A 15,163-nucleotide genomic window follows, 5' to 3' on the forward strand; every position below is an offset into this window, starting at 1 on the left:
GCCCCACTTTTTCAAATCATCAATTAGTAACATGGTGAAAAATCTTCCCTCCTTCCTCACTCTTTGCTTCAGGGTTCTGCTCTTAAATCAGCTAGTACACCAGGTCATAGGAGTTTTAATAAAACACATAGTTTCCATTGGAAAATGAGTCAAATGAATAATTACTCTTAGAATTATTCCTCTGCTTGTAAGAAAGAAAAGAGAAGCCCTATGAAAAGTTCTGATTGGTGTTGACCGGAAATTAAAATGTAATATTCAAAATTGCTATTAAATGGCTTTTTTTTTATTTGCTGTACTATTAAAAGAGGAATCAAGCATGAGATCTATGTAAAAGCTGCAGTAAGATGATTTGTGAGATCTCATGGAGGAAGAAGAGAGAGCGAAGACCTCAACCTTATTTTATTTCATTATATTTACTTACCCTTAAATTGATATGTATTTCTGCTAACTTTTTTAAGAGGCAAAATGTTGTGAATTGTTGGGGAAAAGTGCATGCCAATCACAGACTCTGCACAGATTCACTATGAAGCTTCCCCTCTGACATGCCTGCACGTGCCACACATACTGTAATAGCCCATATAAGAAGGGGAGAGAAAAGGTACTCAGTGTCTCACACTTTCTTGTTATCTAATTCAAAGATGTCACAATTCTTCTCATTATTAAGAGTGAATGCTTAGAATTTATTTTTTTTTGCCAGTGCTCCTAACATGCATCAAAAACAGCAGAAAAAAAAAGAGAGACTTGATATTGCAAATTAGGACCACAGTCACCTGAAAAGGAAGCAAACAGCTACATATCGAAGTATCGCTTGATAATAATTAGCCCACAAAGGTAAACACCATAATAATAACACAATTCCAGTTCTATAGTGGGCATAATTTACACCAAAAATGCCCAAAGTTACTTCAGTTGCTACTGAATTTGTGACATTTTCTCCGCAGGTATTTTTTCCCCCACTGATTTTTCACACGATCAGAGCAAAATAAATTTGATTTAACTCTTCCTCTTTTTTTATTATGTTATCAATAATCACAATTTATATTACGAAAAAAAGATCAGAGCATTAATACACAGATAAAACAAAAGCCAGCCCTGCACAGCAGCACTATGAGATCGCATTTGTATGGGGGAAGAAATGATAGAAGAAATATAATCAATTCATTAAAAGATCTCAGTTGTTTGGCCCACCTTCACATATAATCAAGTACAATCCATAAAATAAAAACCTGTATTTTAGGGTCAACTGATATTTTGTGCTTTTTACATTTTACATTACTTCTCCATAAACCCTGTTTAAAGAAAGTCAGGAAAAACATGCCAATAAAACAGTAAGTTAATACAAAGCACCCACATTTTAACTGTGCAAATGTTTCTGTAACAACTGTTAAGATATGTTAATATATATTACTATATATAAAGTGCAAGCCATTTCTCTGAGTTGATGCTGACTTCCTGTCTTCTGTAAGGCTGTGATATCTTCAGAATTAGTGGCAAGTATGAGCCAAGACCTTAGAAAGCGATGCACTCTCTTCCCTCCTTATTTCTACACTAAAGCAAAAAGGTAAACTGCAGTTCCCTGCAGTCAACAAAATTAGAAGGCAAATTTGAAATCCATCTTGCAGAGTTTTGGTGTATACAATTACAGAAGTAAGACTCTTCAAATTGGACTCAATTCCTCCACTATGTGAAGATTCCAGTACCTGAAGGATCTACAAAAAAGCTGGGGAGGAACTGTTTACAAAGGCTTATAGTGATAGGGCAAGGGGGAATGGCTATAAACTGGACAGAGGCAGATTTAGAGTAAACATAAGGAGGAATTTCTTCACTATGAGAGTGGTGAGGCACTGGCACAGGTTGCCCCATACCTGGAGGTGTTCAAGGCCAGGTTGGATGGGGCCTTGAGCAGCCTGGTCTGGTGGGAGGTGTCCCTGCCCATTGCTAGGGGTTGAACTCAATGATCTTTAAGGCCCCTTCCAACTGAAACTATTCTATGATTCTCTTCTCTCAGAAAAAAATATCAGCTCTTTTTTCTTTCAAAGCATCATTTCAAAAAATAATAAATAACATCTAGCATCACAATGATTCTGCTAAGAAACTAGTAAATTCTCATTTAAAGTTTTCTTCCAATTCACACAAGTATAGAGAAAAAATAATAGTACTGAATACAACAGAACTAAATCAGAGAAAAATTGAGTTAAACATGATGACAACCAGTCCATAAAGGCTAATTAATATACACACTAGAGTGTGCTATTGTATATAAAATACAGATTGGTCATTATTTGAAATAAGATAATATAATGGTCATTATGTGAACATAATGGTCATTATGTGAAATAAGAATGTGAGCTTTCTAGAATTAAGACACAAGATTGCCTCCAGGTCTATATCAAAGCAAATATTTTCATCTAAGACATACCACCAACATCCTGGTAGAAGATACAGCTGAGAACCTAAAGATGAGAACAAACGTTTTTTATAGGAAGGAAAGAAAAATTTCAGATTTCCCTATATAACCAAAAGAACATACAGTATGCGCAACCTCAAGGTCACAACAGGAACCAAGGAGGCAATGCAATTTATTTTATGCAAGTAAATATCATTGCTATCTGGAGTATACAAGAACAGAAGTCTTAGCTGTGAAAAATGAAGTGAGGTAGTGAACAAACTTTCATGAGCAACTTCCTAACACAGTGGTTAGGACACGTGCTGCTGAGTTAGAACTGAGCTGAACAAGTGTGAACGGACCAGTCTGTCGGGAGGCATTATGACAGATTAAATGTGAAAAACTATGTAAAGGAAATTGTATGGAATAACCTGTATATGCCCAGTACTGAAACAAAATTATAGTTCCCATATGACATGTAACAAAATTCTTCAAGCATTTGTATCGTATAACATGGATCTCTAACATGTCACATTTAAGACATTAATGTTAAATAAAGAACAACTACAGTTTGAATCTGCTCATTTATTCTACAAGTTGTAAATAGAGATTCTCCACCAAGGAGGATGTTAAACACAAAAAACCAAGAGTTAACTCACATGCAGAACAATCTGTTAACTGATCCCAAATGTTCTTCATTTTGCTACACATATGGCTAGCACAACTGTATGATATAGTAAATATCACAGTATATTTGGCTCAGGATGGTTTCTCTGACTCCCTTCAGGTTTCTAAAACACTTTATAGTTAATTCCTTGGGATAGAGCTACAACTGTACCAGGGCATCTTATGTCACTGATGCTTTCCTACTTCCCCACATAATGACAGGACACAATAGCAAAGAGAAAGCAAAGAAGAAGGAACAATCAAGAGAACAATCCCAGGGAAGGTGACAAAACAGAAAGCTTCCATTCAACAAAAGAGTAAGCATGGCATGAATTTATATATTGGGACATTGTCAGAATTAGTCTTCAAATTAAATTAAATCCCACCACTGTTCATAAAGAAAAAAATACTAACTTAGAAAGGGTTGCCAGCTGTTATCAATAGCTACTTATAACAAAGGTGTAATAGCCAATGCAATTTTACATACTATATATATTTATAAATATATTAGCATTTATGGTTATTATTAAAGTATAGTATATTACTATATATAAATAGGTGCAAAAGAACTACACATGGAGAGTTTTCCTTCTACAAACGGAACTATCCTTCTAGACAGAAAACTGACCTGCAGACTGCAAAAGGACAAAACACAACTGCAAAAGATTGGATTAGAGCAAGAAATAGGAAGTCAAGCAGAACTGCCAGGATGCAGGCAAGGAGCTTCTGGCAAAACTCAAACTGCAAAGGAAGCACGCACAGATCGGAAGCAAGCACATGTAACCTGGGAGGAATACAGAAGCACTGTGTGGGCATGCAGGGATGAGGTTAGGAAAGCCAAAGCCTACTTGGAATTGAACTAGGCAAAGAATGTCAAAGACAGCACGAAAAGCTTATAGAAACAGAGATGACAAAAGGAAGGGTAGAGCAAAAGGCTGAGGTGTTGAATGCCTTTAGTAACAAGACCAGCCTTCAGGCATCCCAGAGACCAGGGGAAAGCCTGGAGCAAGGACAACTTACCCTTAGCAGGAGAGGATCAGGTCAAGGACTACTGAAGAAAACTAAACATAATTAAGCCCATAAGGCCTGATGGGATGCACCTGCAGGCACTGAGGGAGCCGGCTAATGTCATTGTGAGGTCCCTCTCAATACTCTTACACTGATCATGGCTGGAAAAAGTGCCTGAGGACTGGATGTAAGATATCACTCCTATCTTCAAAAAGGGCAGGAACAAACATCCAAAGAACTACTGGTCAGCCTCACCTCAATACCTGAGAAGGTGATGGAACAGCTAATCCTAGAAACCATCTCCAGGTACAGGATGGACAAGAAAGTCACCAGCAGTAGTCAGAATGTCTTCACAAAGCGGAAGTCATGCTTGACCAACTTGATCACCTTCTATGGTGAAATGACTGGCTTGGTCGACAAGAGGAGAACAGTGGACATTGTCTACCTGAACTCCAGTAAGGCTTTTGACACTGTCTCCCATACGATCCTCCTAGAGAAGGTGTTGAGTGTGGGGTGCATAAGAAGACAATGAGGAGGATTAAAAACTGGCTCAACTGCCAGGCCCAGAAGGTGGCAATCAGTGACATGAAGTCTACAGCTGGAGGCTAGAAACTAGCAGGTACCCCCATAGGGTAAATGCTGGCTCTGATCCTGCTTAACACCTTCATTAATGATCAGAATGATGGGGCAGAGTGTACCCACAGCAAGTTTGCAGATGACACAAAACTGGGAGGAGTGATTTATATTCCCGTGGGTCAAGCTGCCATCCAGAGGGACTTGGCAGGCTGGAGTAATGGCTTGTCAAGAATATTAGTTCAACAAGGGAAAGTGCCACGTCCTGCACCTGGGGAGGTACAACTCCATGTACCAGTTTATGTGAGGGATCATTCATTTGGAAAGCAGCTTTGCAGAAAAGGACCTGCGGGTGTCAGTGGACAAGAAACTGAACATGAGCCAGACACATGCCTTTGCCACAAAGGTGACCAATCATAACCTGGCCTGCCTTAGGCAAAGTACTGCACTGAAGTCAAGAGAAGTGATTCTTTCCTTCTACACAGCACTGGTGAGGCCATATCTGGAGCACTGGGTCAGGCTCTGGGTTCCCCAGTACAAAAAAAACCTACATGGACATATTGAAGAGTGTCCAACTAAGGGTCATAAGTATGATGACAGAACAGGCTTTCACGTGAGAGTGTTGGGACTGTTTAGCCTAGAGAAAAGAAGGTTCAGGGGATCTTATTAATAAATACCTGAAGGACGAGTACAAAGAGGATGGAGACAGGCTCTGTTCAGTGATGCACATAACAGTACAAGAAGCAATGGGCACAATGTGAAACACTGGAGGCTCCCTCTGAATGTCAGGAAACACTTGTTTACTGAAAGGGTGATGAAGCATAGGCACAGGTTCTCCAGAGATGGGGTGGAGTCTCCCTTCTTGGAGACATTCAAAGACTGTCTGGACATGGTCCTGGGCAACTGGCTCTAGCTAGCCCTGCTTGAGCAGGCACTGGAGTAAATTAACTCCAGAGGCGTCTTCCAACCTCAGCCATTCTGCGGATCACAATCATATTTGCCAAGCCCTAATGTACTAGTTACTAATCATGAAGACACTTATTTTTCCTCAAAACATTTCCATTGAAAGTACTAAAAAGAACTTGCTATTGTATTACAAAATAAACAGCAGTGGAGTGCTGCAAATTCATGGACTTTTCACAGGTGAACTCTTCCAAAGGATTTGCTGTCTACAGTTCACTACAGCATATATGCTCTTTTCCAAAATTTTTTCTGGATACAACCCTTAATTTCTAGTTTCAAACATATGAAACTCAAAACCTCACAGTGAATAATAACTGAAAGCACCCCATTCATATTAAGAAAATTATAACTGATCTCAAGATACCTTCTGTGCCAAAACCTGGTAGCATTTCCATCTGCAGCTTTGTTAAACTTCAAGAAGTCATCTACATATGTTTTAGAAATATAATTAATTGAAATAACGCATATTAGATTTTCATAACGTTGCACTATTCATACGACATAATGATGTTCATAGCACATTCCTGAAGGATAGCTTTCATCTTTTCATGTATGTTTAAAAACCCAATATGACTAAAAAGAAACTTGACACTCATTCCAGTATCTTCAAAAGTACAGAGTCACAAATTCCACTTAAGAATGAATAAAAACTTTTAAGATTTAATTCTAAAAGTTATAAAGTAGCAACTCAAGGCATCATTGTATGCAAGATTAACATATCTCTGAAATTCTTCCAATGTAATACAAGAAAATTGTTTCTTCCTTCTTTGTTTTTGCAGTATAGAAAATCAGTTGAGTTATAATGTAAATAATTCTACTTACTACTAGATCAACAGAAAAAGTTGTCACATCCTTATATGTGAATCTCCTTTTCATTTTCACTATCTGAACTATTTTCTTTGGCTGCCTCTTGATACAAAGCTCAGGAAGCAAACAGTGATAATACTTACCTCTTCTTCCAATCTTCACTCCTTTTCTGATAAGTAAATACTTTTTGGAACACTGAAAACATTCCAAATCAGACATGCTATCTGAAAACCAGCTGACCAACAGCTGTTCTCCTGTCACAGTACAAGCTAAGCATCTCCAATGCAAAGCGGTTGCTATATTTATACAGGGCTGCAAATGCTTCTTTTGCTGGCTTGTTTCCCACAGACAATGAAAACTGCATCTGCAACTTACTCCAGCATTTTCCTTGCATCCAGAGAACTGCTATCAAATTGTAAACTTCTAGACAAAACTGGTTATTTCCTTTACATACCTGACAGACTCATAAGTAATCTAAGCATGTAGGAAAAAACAAAAAACAAAATACAATCCAGAGACACGAGTTACCTGTTCACCAGAGACAACAACAAAGTACATCAAGAAAGTGGAACTACTTTCTGCCTTATTTTAAGATACAACAGTACTACTATGGCTTTTAAAAGAAAAGCTTCATTGCCTAATCTCAGAAAAATTCCAATTCAAAGGAAGCATCTCCCGCAATCCAGAAAAACGTACCCAAACACAGATTTTACTAGATGTTCTCATTTGTGTATCTTAGCAAAAGACATGTGTTTCCACATTCTGAATGACTATATTATGCCTATTATACACCTCACACAGAACAGATATGTTGTATAGTATTCTAACAAAGCAGTTATATTTAAAAACATCAAAAATGTTATACTCCATGAAACAGTGATTTAGGTTTACAGTAACTAATATTCTGATTAGTGCAACATTTCAAATACTGTACTATCAGATTTTTGGTTTAGGCATTCCTGGCCCTGCCCTTAATTGCTAACGTCTTTCAGTTGGCAAAGAGGTAGGCAAAATTAGAGTAGAATATTCCAAATAATTCAGCCCAGGGAGTATCCCTGGATTTCAGTTATGACCTTAGTGACTATGACTGGGCTATTTATTTTTCTCAGTTTATGACTGAAGTGTTAGGTCGCCAAATCATACAATCATTCTGGTTGGAAGGGACCTCTGGATGTCATCTGATTGAACCTCCTGCTGAAAGCAAGATCAACACTGAATTCAGACCAGATTGTTCAGGTTCTTGTCCAATGAGACCTTGAGAACCTCCAAGAATTGAGGTTTCACAATGTTAGTGGTTAAAACATTCCAATGCTTATCTTCATAAAAAAATATATTTTTTTCCTTATGCAAAGTTGCAACTTTCTGTGTTTCAATTTATGATCACTCATCCTCCTGCTATGCATCTCCATAAAGCCTGTCTGGCTCCATTGATCTGACAACATTGCAGGTATTGGACAAACCTCTATTAGGCTACCCCTAAGCCTTCTCTTCTCTAGGTTAAGGTCAAGATATTCACAAGATGTTCACTGCATTCCTCTCATCCATAGTCTAGGCATTTCATCACAGAAGGCAATCAGGTTGGTCAGACACAATTTATCTTTTGGTAAATCCATGTTTCCCCTTCCCAATCTCCTCCTTCATGTGCCTAGAAATGGTTGCCACCATTATTTTCCCAAGGACCAAAAGGCTGGCAAACCTGTAGATCTATACATCGTCTTTCTTCAACAATCAGAGACTTCCCTCAGTCTCCTGAGTTGATACAGAAGTGAGAGTGACAGTCATCTCTTTCATCACCTGACTAAACCTGTATGCTCTGTGGTCTGTGCTCTCCTATGCATTGTGGTCTGAAGCTGCTCATTTTTATAAATGGCAACCTCACTTCCTCACCCTCCTTGACTTTCTAATGAGCTGACATCCATCACCCATACCAGAGATTGAGCCACACAAAGTACCCCAACACACTACAGTTATTTTAACAACGTCATACATTGGTCTCTGCACATAATAGTTCCTGCTGCGTGTTTGCCAGATCGCACGTATTTACATATGCACATTTGACATGGACCCCTGAAAACAGATTCATGTTTTGTGTTGCTTGATGAGTGGGAGTCTGGTTTTAGTTATATCTTTTACCACTTGCCATTTCTGACGTAACTAAACTCTCACTTCTTAAAAATAAATAATGTTAAAATGATAAGTGAGAGAAGACAGTCTTGCTCCGCAAACAACATGTAAGACAGACAAGAAGAGATGACAGCATTAGTTCCCAAGTCTGCCTTTCAGAATTTTGGCTTGACTAGCAAAGATGACCACAGCCTCTAGTTCCCTGTCATCAATGTTGCTCCAGTTGTACAGTATTTCTAACAAAGCAATACAAAAAAATGCCCTATCCCCCCCCGACCACTCTACTTTGGAGCCCAGATGACATCAAGACTTAAAAAAATAAACTGAGAAAGACTCTTTGAGAAACAATACCATTTCTTTCATAACAGAAGTAAGTCTTCCTGAAAGCAGAAAAGCAGAGCATTAATTGAAAGACGAAATATGAAGTTGGGGAAGAAGTTTGAAAATTAGGTTAAGTCCGGCCTTCAGCTGACATTTCCTTCAGTTAAAGCTGTATGCTGATATGCGAAGAATTTCTGTCCTACACAAACAAGGAACAAAAATAAAGTAATACAAACAGAATTAACATGGATAAAATATGATTTCTGTATTCTTAGTCTTTCCTTTTCCCATTGTCTCTTGAGAACTGTACTCCTATCCAAGATTTGCATACGCATACCTTTGAGGCAGTGATTGACTTTTCCATTACTGTATCTAACACCCATTCATCAGATCTTTCTCAATTTGACACTACATTTTTTCTAGAATACAATCTTTCCCCTCCTCCACTGCCCTCTTCCTTCCAACAATGGTAAAACCATGATTCTCACCTTCAAAATTTTTTCTCTGAAAAACACTAAGTCTTCTCCACAGCTCCCTTCTTTAACCTTTAATTTTTGCCCAAAAACCAACAAAAAATCTAAAAAAAAGGCACCCAAAGTACCTCCTGTTCCCCCCAAAAGCAAAAAACAGGGATCACACTTTCCTCCCAAAAACCAAAGAATAGGACAAAATAATAACAGCAAGAACACTCCTGTTGCTGAAAATATGAGACAGAGAAGCAAAGGGGTTCTAACTTTTTAAGCATATGTAAAGCTCTTTTAAAGACTGAAGACCACATTTAAAAACCTAAGGTAGTGCAGCAGAGATTAAAAATATAAAATACATGAAAAAATGTTTCTTCTTTAAATAAAATACTATTGGGTTTCTGTTGTGCAACTGAAGATTCATCAGCTATGGCAGTGATTGGTATTTGATAAAGCAATTCAGGTGGTAGTGACAGAATAGCAATGTGTTGAAAGTTTATGAAATAGTTTCAACAGAATTGCAACACATCTGAAAGAGCTGCTATTTTTATTTAATGAATATTCAGTTCTTAAAAGAATACACAAGTAAAGACAGACAATCTTGATGCAAGGAGGGAGGCAAGTGCCATCAGACCCTCATCCTTGCGAAAGCCCTCTCATCAAATATTATGCAAAATACGTATAATATCTAAGACCTGCTTAATCTAGCTTAAAACAATAACAATGCATGCAGTAAAGTGATATAAGGCAAAAATTAATCTTTCAAAGTCATGGGTGCAAGTCCCATTCAATGAAGCAACTTGTCACCACTCCAGCCACATGTAACTGCTTTCTGGCTTGTCATTGGGGGATTCTGTGCAGATAATGGAATTTCCAGGTGACAGAGATATGATCACACTGCATTTCAAATCCAAGAATTGTTCTCCTCTAGTGACCAGAATTACATTTGTCTCTGCTTACAAGATGGAAGTTTCCAAATGAAGCAGATCCAGTGGAAGTGATAATACTGAAAAATACCAAAGAAACACTGGAAGACTCAAGAAGTTAGAAAGGAAAGCAAAATTTCCTTAGAAACAGCTACCCTCTTCCTAATCTAGTACAGAGTTTCTTGTGTTCAAGCAAAATTATTTAGCACAATTCAACTGTGACAACTGTTAAATAAAAAGCATGAGATTAAGTACTCCTTCCAAAAGTAAGTCATTACAAAAATTACTCTATCTTGGAACTGTAATAGTAAAACTATCTTCTTAGTAGATTTAAATAGTACAAATAATTTTTTTCTCGGTTCATTTGTTTGTTAACAAAATTATGACAGTACCACAAAACAGGCAACAAGCTGAAACACTGCCTGAAATTATGGCTTAGTTCATCAAGATGGAAATGGCTATTGTTTTTTCTTCTTTATGACTATCATGAAGGCTCTACAATCATAAACAATACTTTTCCGGTTATATAGTTTGAATACAAGGGAGGTCCAGAATATTTTTCATTCCTTCTTGATTATTAGCTCAAACAATTTTTTTACGCATTTAGCTTCTCTGAAGTTACCTAGACTTGTTTCAAACTCTCCACCTAGCAGATGAATGGAAATTTGCCTTTCAATGACAAACTCACTTCTTACTATATACTTATCTCAGAACGCAGACTACAGCCTCAACCCTTTGAAAACCTAGCACGGGAACTTCGATCGTTGTCCATACATAAAAAGGAACTACATTAAGTGCAGAATTACTAGCTGAAATTACTCTTAATATGTAGAAATGTATTATAATAAAAAAATAAACAAAAAATTGCTCTCAGTCCTTTATCACAGTATCTTGGATTATTTTTTTAAATATGAAAACTTAAGTCTGATTAATGTTTAAATATCATTATGATATTTATTTATGAAAATTAATGTTCATCATCCTATACAATTATTTGCTTGAGGATGCTTAGACTTGTAGCTCACATCCAAACCCAAAATAATGTCTGCCTCATAATACAATAAGTTGTAAGTTTATTTTTAATGAATTGCATATGACTAGGAAAGTCTGTTTTATCTCAACATCCTTCAGGTTTAAGAACGGATGTTGTAGCTCTCATTAATATCAGTTTTCTTTGAATGATAAAACTTTCGTCAAGAAAAGTAAAAAAGTGTATCTAAGTACAAGATTATTTTAAATACCACATAATATTTTGGACCTTTTATGCCTTTAAAGAGAGGAAAACACTATACACGTCTAAGTAGCAAAATTTCTAAGTGGACTTCTTCTGTGGTTTGTTTTTGTTTTGTATTTTAAGGACAGTAGCAGTGAATTAACTAAAAGTAGTTATTGTCACTAGGGTTATCTAAAAGCAGAATAAAAATCATCAGTGTAAGAATAAACACTAGAAAACTGCTTTGGCCTTACAAACACATATTTATATTTGAAGACAAAGAAAAAGATGGGATAGCAACCCAGTTATGTTGGTATAAAATTAGAGCTGACTTCAGTATTCCCTTATCTCTTTCCCAAACATTACTTCAAAGTTTCTCACAATCAGGTGTTAGTTTTAAAACCTTGATAATGTAATCTTGCTAAATTTATGTTCTGCTGTGATCACTGTAATAACTGGTACTTTACCACTGTAACTGTTTTCCCAACATCAGTAGCTGTATGGAAATGACCTCTTAACACAACTCTGCAGTCTTCTACAACACTAGTTTTTGTCAAAATTAAGATGCCATGCATGCTGCCTACATATTAAGATTTTGGCAGTTCACTTAGGTAACAAGATCCTAAATCTTAAAGGCATGATTAATAAGGAAGTTTCCAAATTAAGACAGAATGCATGAATAAATTTAACTTTAACATGAAAGTCACGAGTGTTTCTTACTTATGTATTAATCTCTACTGTACGAATTATTTAGATTAGAATATATTTCTACAAATAAAGTTATTTAATACTTGACAAATGATACATTTCAACTGGTCAAATTGTTCCAACACTTAGTGTGCACTATATATAAATAAAATGTAAAACTGATTGAAGAAGTAATTTGAAAAGTTTTTAAGTAATAGTTTTTAAGTAATTAGTCAATAAAATTTTCACCAATGCAGTAAACTGTATTCTGCAGCCATTCCTAGTTTATTAAAGAACTATGAACCAAACAAGACGATTTAGAAGTTCAAGGCCAATGAAGGGACAATTCTTCAAAATTGTTCCCAAAATATCATCCTAATATTTGCCATGCATCTTGTTTACCCCAAGTATATAAACATGTAATGCAGACAAGCTGTTAGAAGTATTGACTACTTTTGACTAATAGTGGCTAAGATTTAGTATTTTGATGGTGACCAATAGTCAAGTACTCACAATAATTATACTGTCTCAGATGCCTTACACTGAACTAATGTTCAGGAACTAATGAACTAATGAACAGGACTCAAGTGGATCCAGAGACATGGACTTGCTTTGGTACTGTTCCTCTCATTTTTTAAGAAAGTGCACGCCAAGTAACAGATAATCAATGTAGAAGCATTGCCTTAACAGTACAATTATCTCATTTCTACTCTACACAGGTTTCTTTATTTTGAGTACATTTTGCACATTTCCACACACCCCCAATAATCCGACAATATACTATTTCCACAAAAGCTAGATCCAGTGAAAATCTTGATGAGACAAGCTTGGTGGTAAAGAACTCCACTTTACCAGTGTTAAAATATATTTTGACATTTTACAACCACCTCTAATTAGAATTTCCATATTAAATAGAAAAATGAAAAAGACAAATCATCCTGAACACACGCACTGTGAATTCACAAATAGAGATGTGCAGTAGCTGTGAGGGACTTGTGACACACTGAATGTAAATTACTCAATAGCTTCAAATAAATCTAGGATAAAACAGGTCAGGCCAGTTAGAAAGTAGTCAGGACAGGAATCTTGTTTTCAAAAAATATTTTTACTTACACAGTAGAAAAATGAAAGTTGTCTAAGCAAAATTTCTCGCATGTCTTTAAAATCAGAGAGTAAAAAGGAGACATAACTGTAAAAGAACAAATGCTAGGCATGCTATATGAGTGCAGCTCAATACTATAGCACAAGGCAAGTTAGGCATTCAAAGGTGTTAAGTAACAGTGCAATAGCATAGTAGAGGTATGTTTGAACACACCATATCATTAAAAGAAATCTAGCATGCTTAGTCTGATAACCACTCTTAACCAATCATTCTGAAACAAGATAATAAAATAATTAATTGGAAAAGAATTTAAGAGGAAGACAGAAAGGCAAGGGAGCAGAATCTTTTCCTAACAGAAATAAAAAGTTAATTTTCCTCAAAGTGTGGAAAAATTATTTAGAGGAAAGAAGACATCAAAACCGGGGTAAAAAAAAAACCCAAGCCAAAAGATAAATAGGTTTGAAATTTTTAATAAAATAGAGACTTTGAATTAAAATGATTGTTTGAAAGAAGAGTACATAAAGTGACATTAGAAAAAAAATTAAAAGGTAAAGAAATAAACATAAGGTATCTGGCACGCACTTGAAAAAGAGGTGGGCAAGGGACTGTTGCCATAGCCATAAATACCTTTAACAGTTCAGCAGAAAGATGCAGCGCTTGCCGTGAAAGTGCCTTTTCTAACATTCCCCATTTTCAGTATCCCACAATTTTAAACCCTGCTGTGACCTGTGAAATTTCCTGGAATCTCCTTTACAAATTTAGTTGCAGGTACAGTAGATAATTTTTTTTCACACCTATTTTTCGTTATTAGCATTTTGTCTCCTCTATGTCTGCACTAAAAACCAACCTAAATATTTTCTTAGAAGATGGTATTTAACAGGATGTAAGTCATATATTAGTTTTGTACAAAACCCCATACATTTTCTAGCACTCCAGCTACAAAAAACACCTACCTCTAAGACCCGTTTCCAATCTGCTGCAGAACACTTTTTCCAGAATAATAAATGCACTCTTCTGGAAGGAAAGACCACAAAGGCAATAACAGGGTGCTGCCTTTTATGCAAGAGAAGAGTTGGAATATGTGGAGATGTTCTGGGTTAGGTGATCAGTCCAAAACTTATGGGTCAGAATTAGCAGACATATTAGCTTAATGGACATCGCTGTGTCTGTCTGCTATAGACCAGACGGTCTACAGGAAGATGATGTAGAAGCCTTCTCCAGACAATGAGAAGAAGCCCATTCACAGGCCCTAGTACTACGAAGGACATTATCCACCACAGTATGTGCTGGAGGAACAATATACAGCAAGGCACAAGCAATGTGTGAGATTCCTGGGGCACACTGGTAACTTAAAAAGATGGAAGGACTGTCTGGGGATGTGAAGACCAGTGGCAGCCTGCCTTGGCTGTAGTGACCATGAAACGGAGTTCAGGAAAGGCAAAGGAGCAGAGCAAAAAGCAGGATCACAATACTGGACTTCAGGAGAGAAGACTTTGGTATCTTTGGGGGTCTGCTTGGAAGAATCTCATGGAATGCAACCCCAGAAAGAGGGCTTCAAGAGAGCAGGTTGCTATTCTAAGATTATATCCTCCTAGCTCTAGAATCGCCCATCACGATAAGCAGGAAACCAGACAAAGGAGGTCTACATGGATAAACAAGAAGCTCCTTGCTAAACTCTGTAGAAAAAAGGAATTATGTAGAAGGTGGAAGCAGGAGCAGGTGACCCAAGAGAAACACAGATCTGCTTTCCAAGTGTGTAGGGATGGGGTTAGGAAAACCAAAGCCCATTCAATTTTGAATCTGGCCAGGGACATGAAGGGCTACATGAAGAACTCACCAGTCTATTTAAACTGCTGAAGGGAAATTTCTTTTCTTGCCTCGGTTTTTCCAGACACGACTGGCCTTCAAGCAACCCAGGCCTCT

At 37.0% G+C, this 15,163-nt stretch overlaps 1 protein-coding gene across 6 annotated transcripts in view; it reads right to left on the reverse strand.

Moving 5' to 3' along the window:
* Window positions 1–15,163, reverse strand: part of CCDC91 (coiled-coil domain containing 91) — a 150,655-nt gene that overhangs the window by 90,097 nt on the left and 45,395 nt on the right. The window lies entirely within an intron of this gene.

This window comes from Phaenicophaeus curvirostris, chromosome 1, assembly GCF_032191515.1.
Source record: "Phaenicophaeus curvirostris isolate KB17595 chromosome 1, BPBGC_Pcur_1.0, whole genome shotgun sequence".
NCBI lineage: Eukaryota > Metazoa > Chordata > Aves > Cuculiformes > Cuculidae > Phaenicophaeus > Phaenicophaeus curvirostris.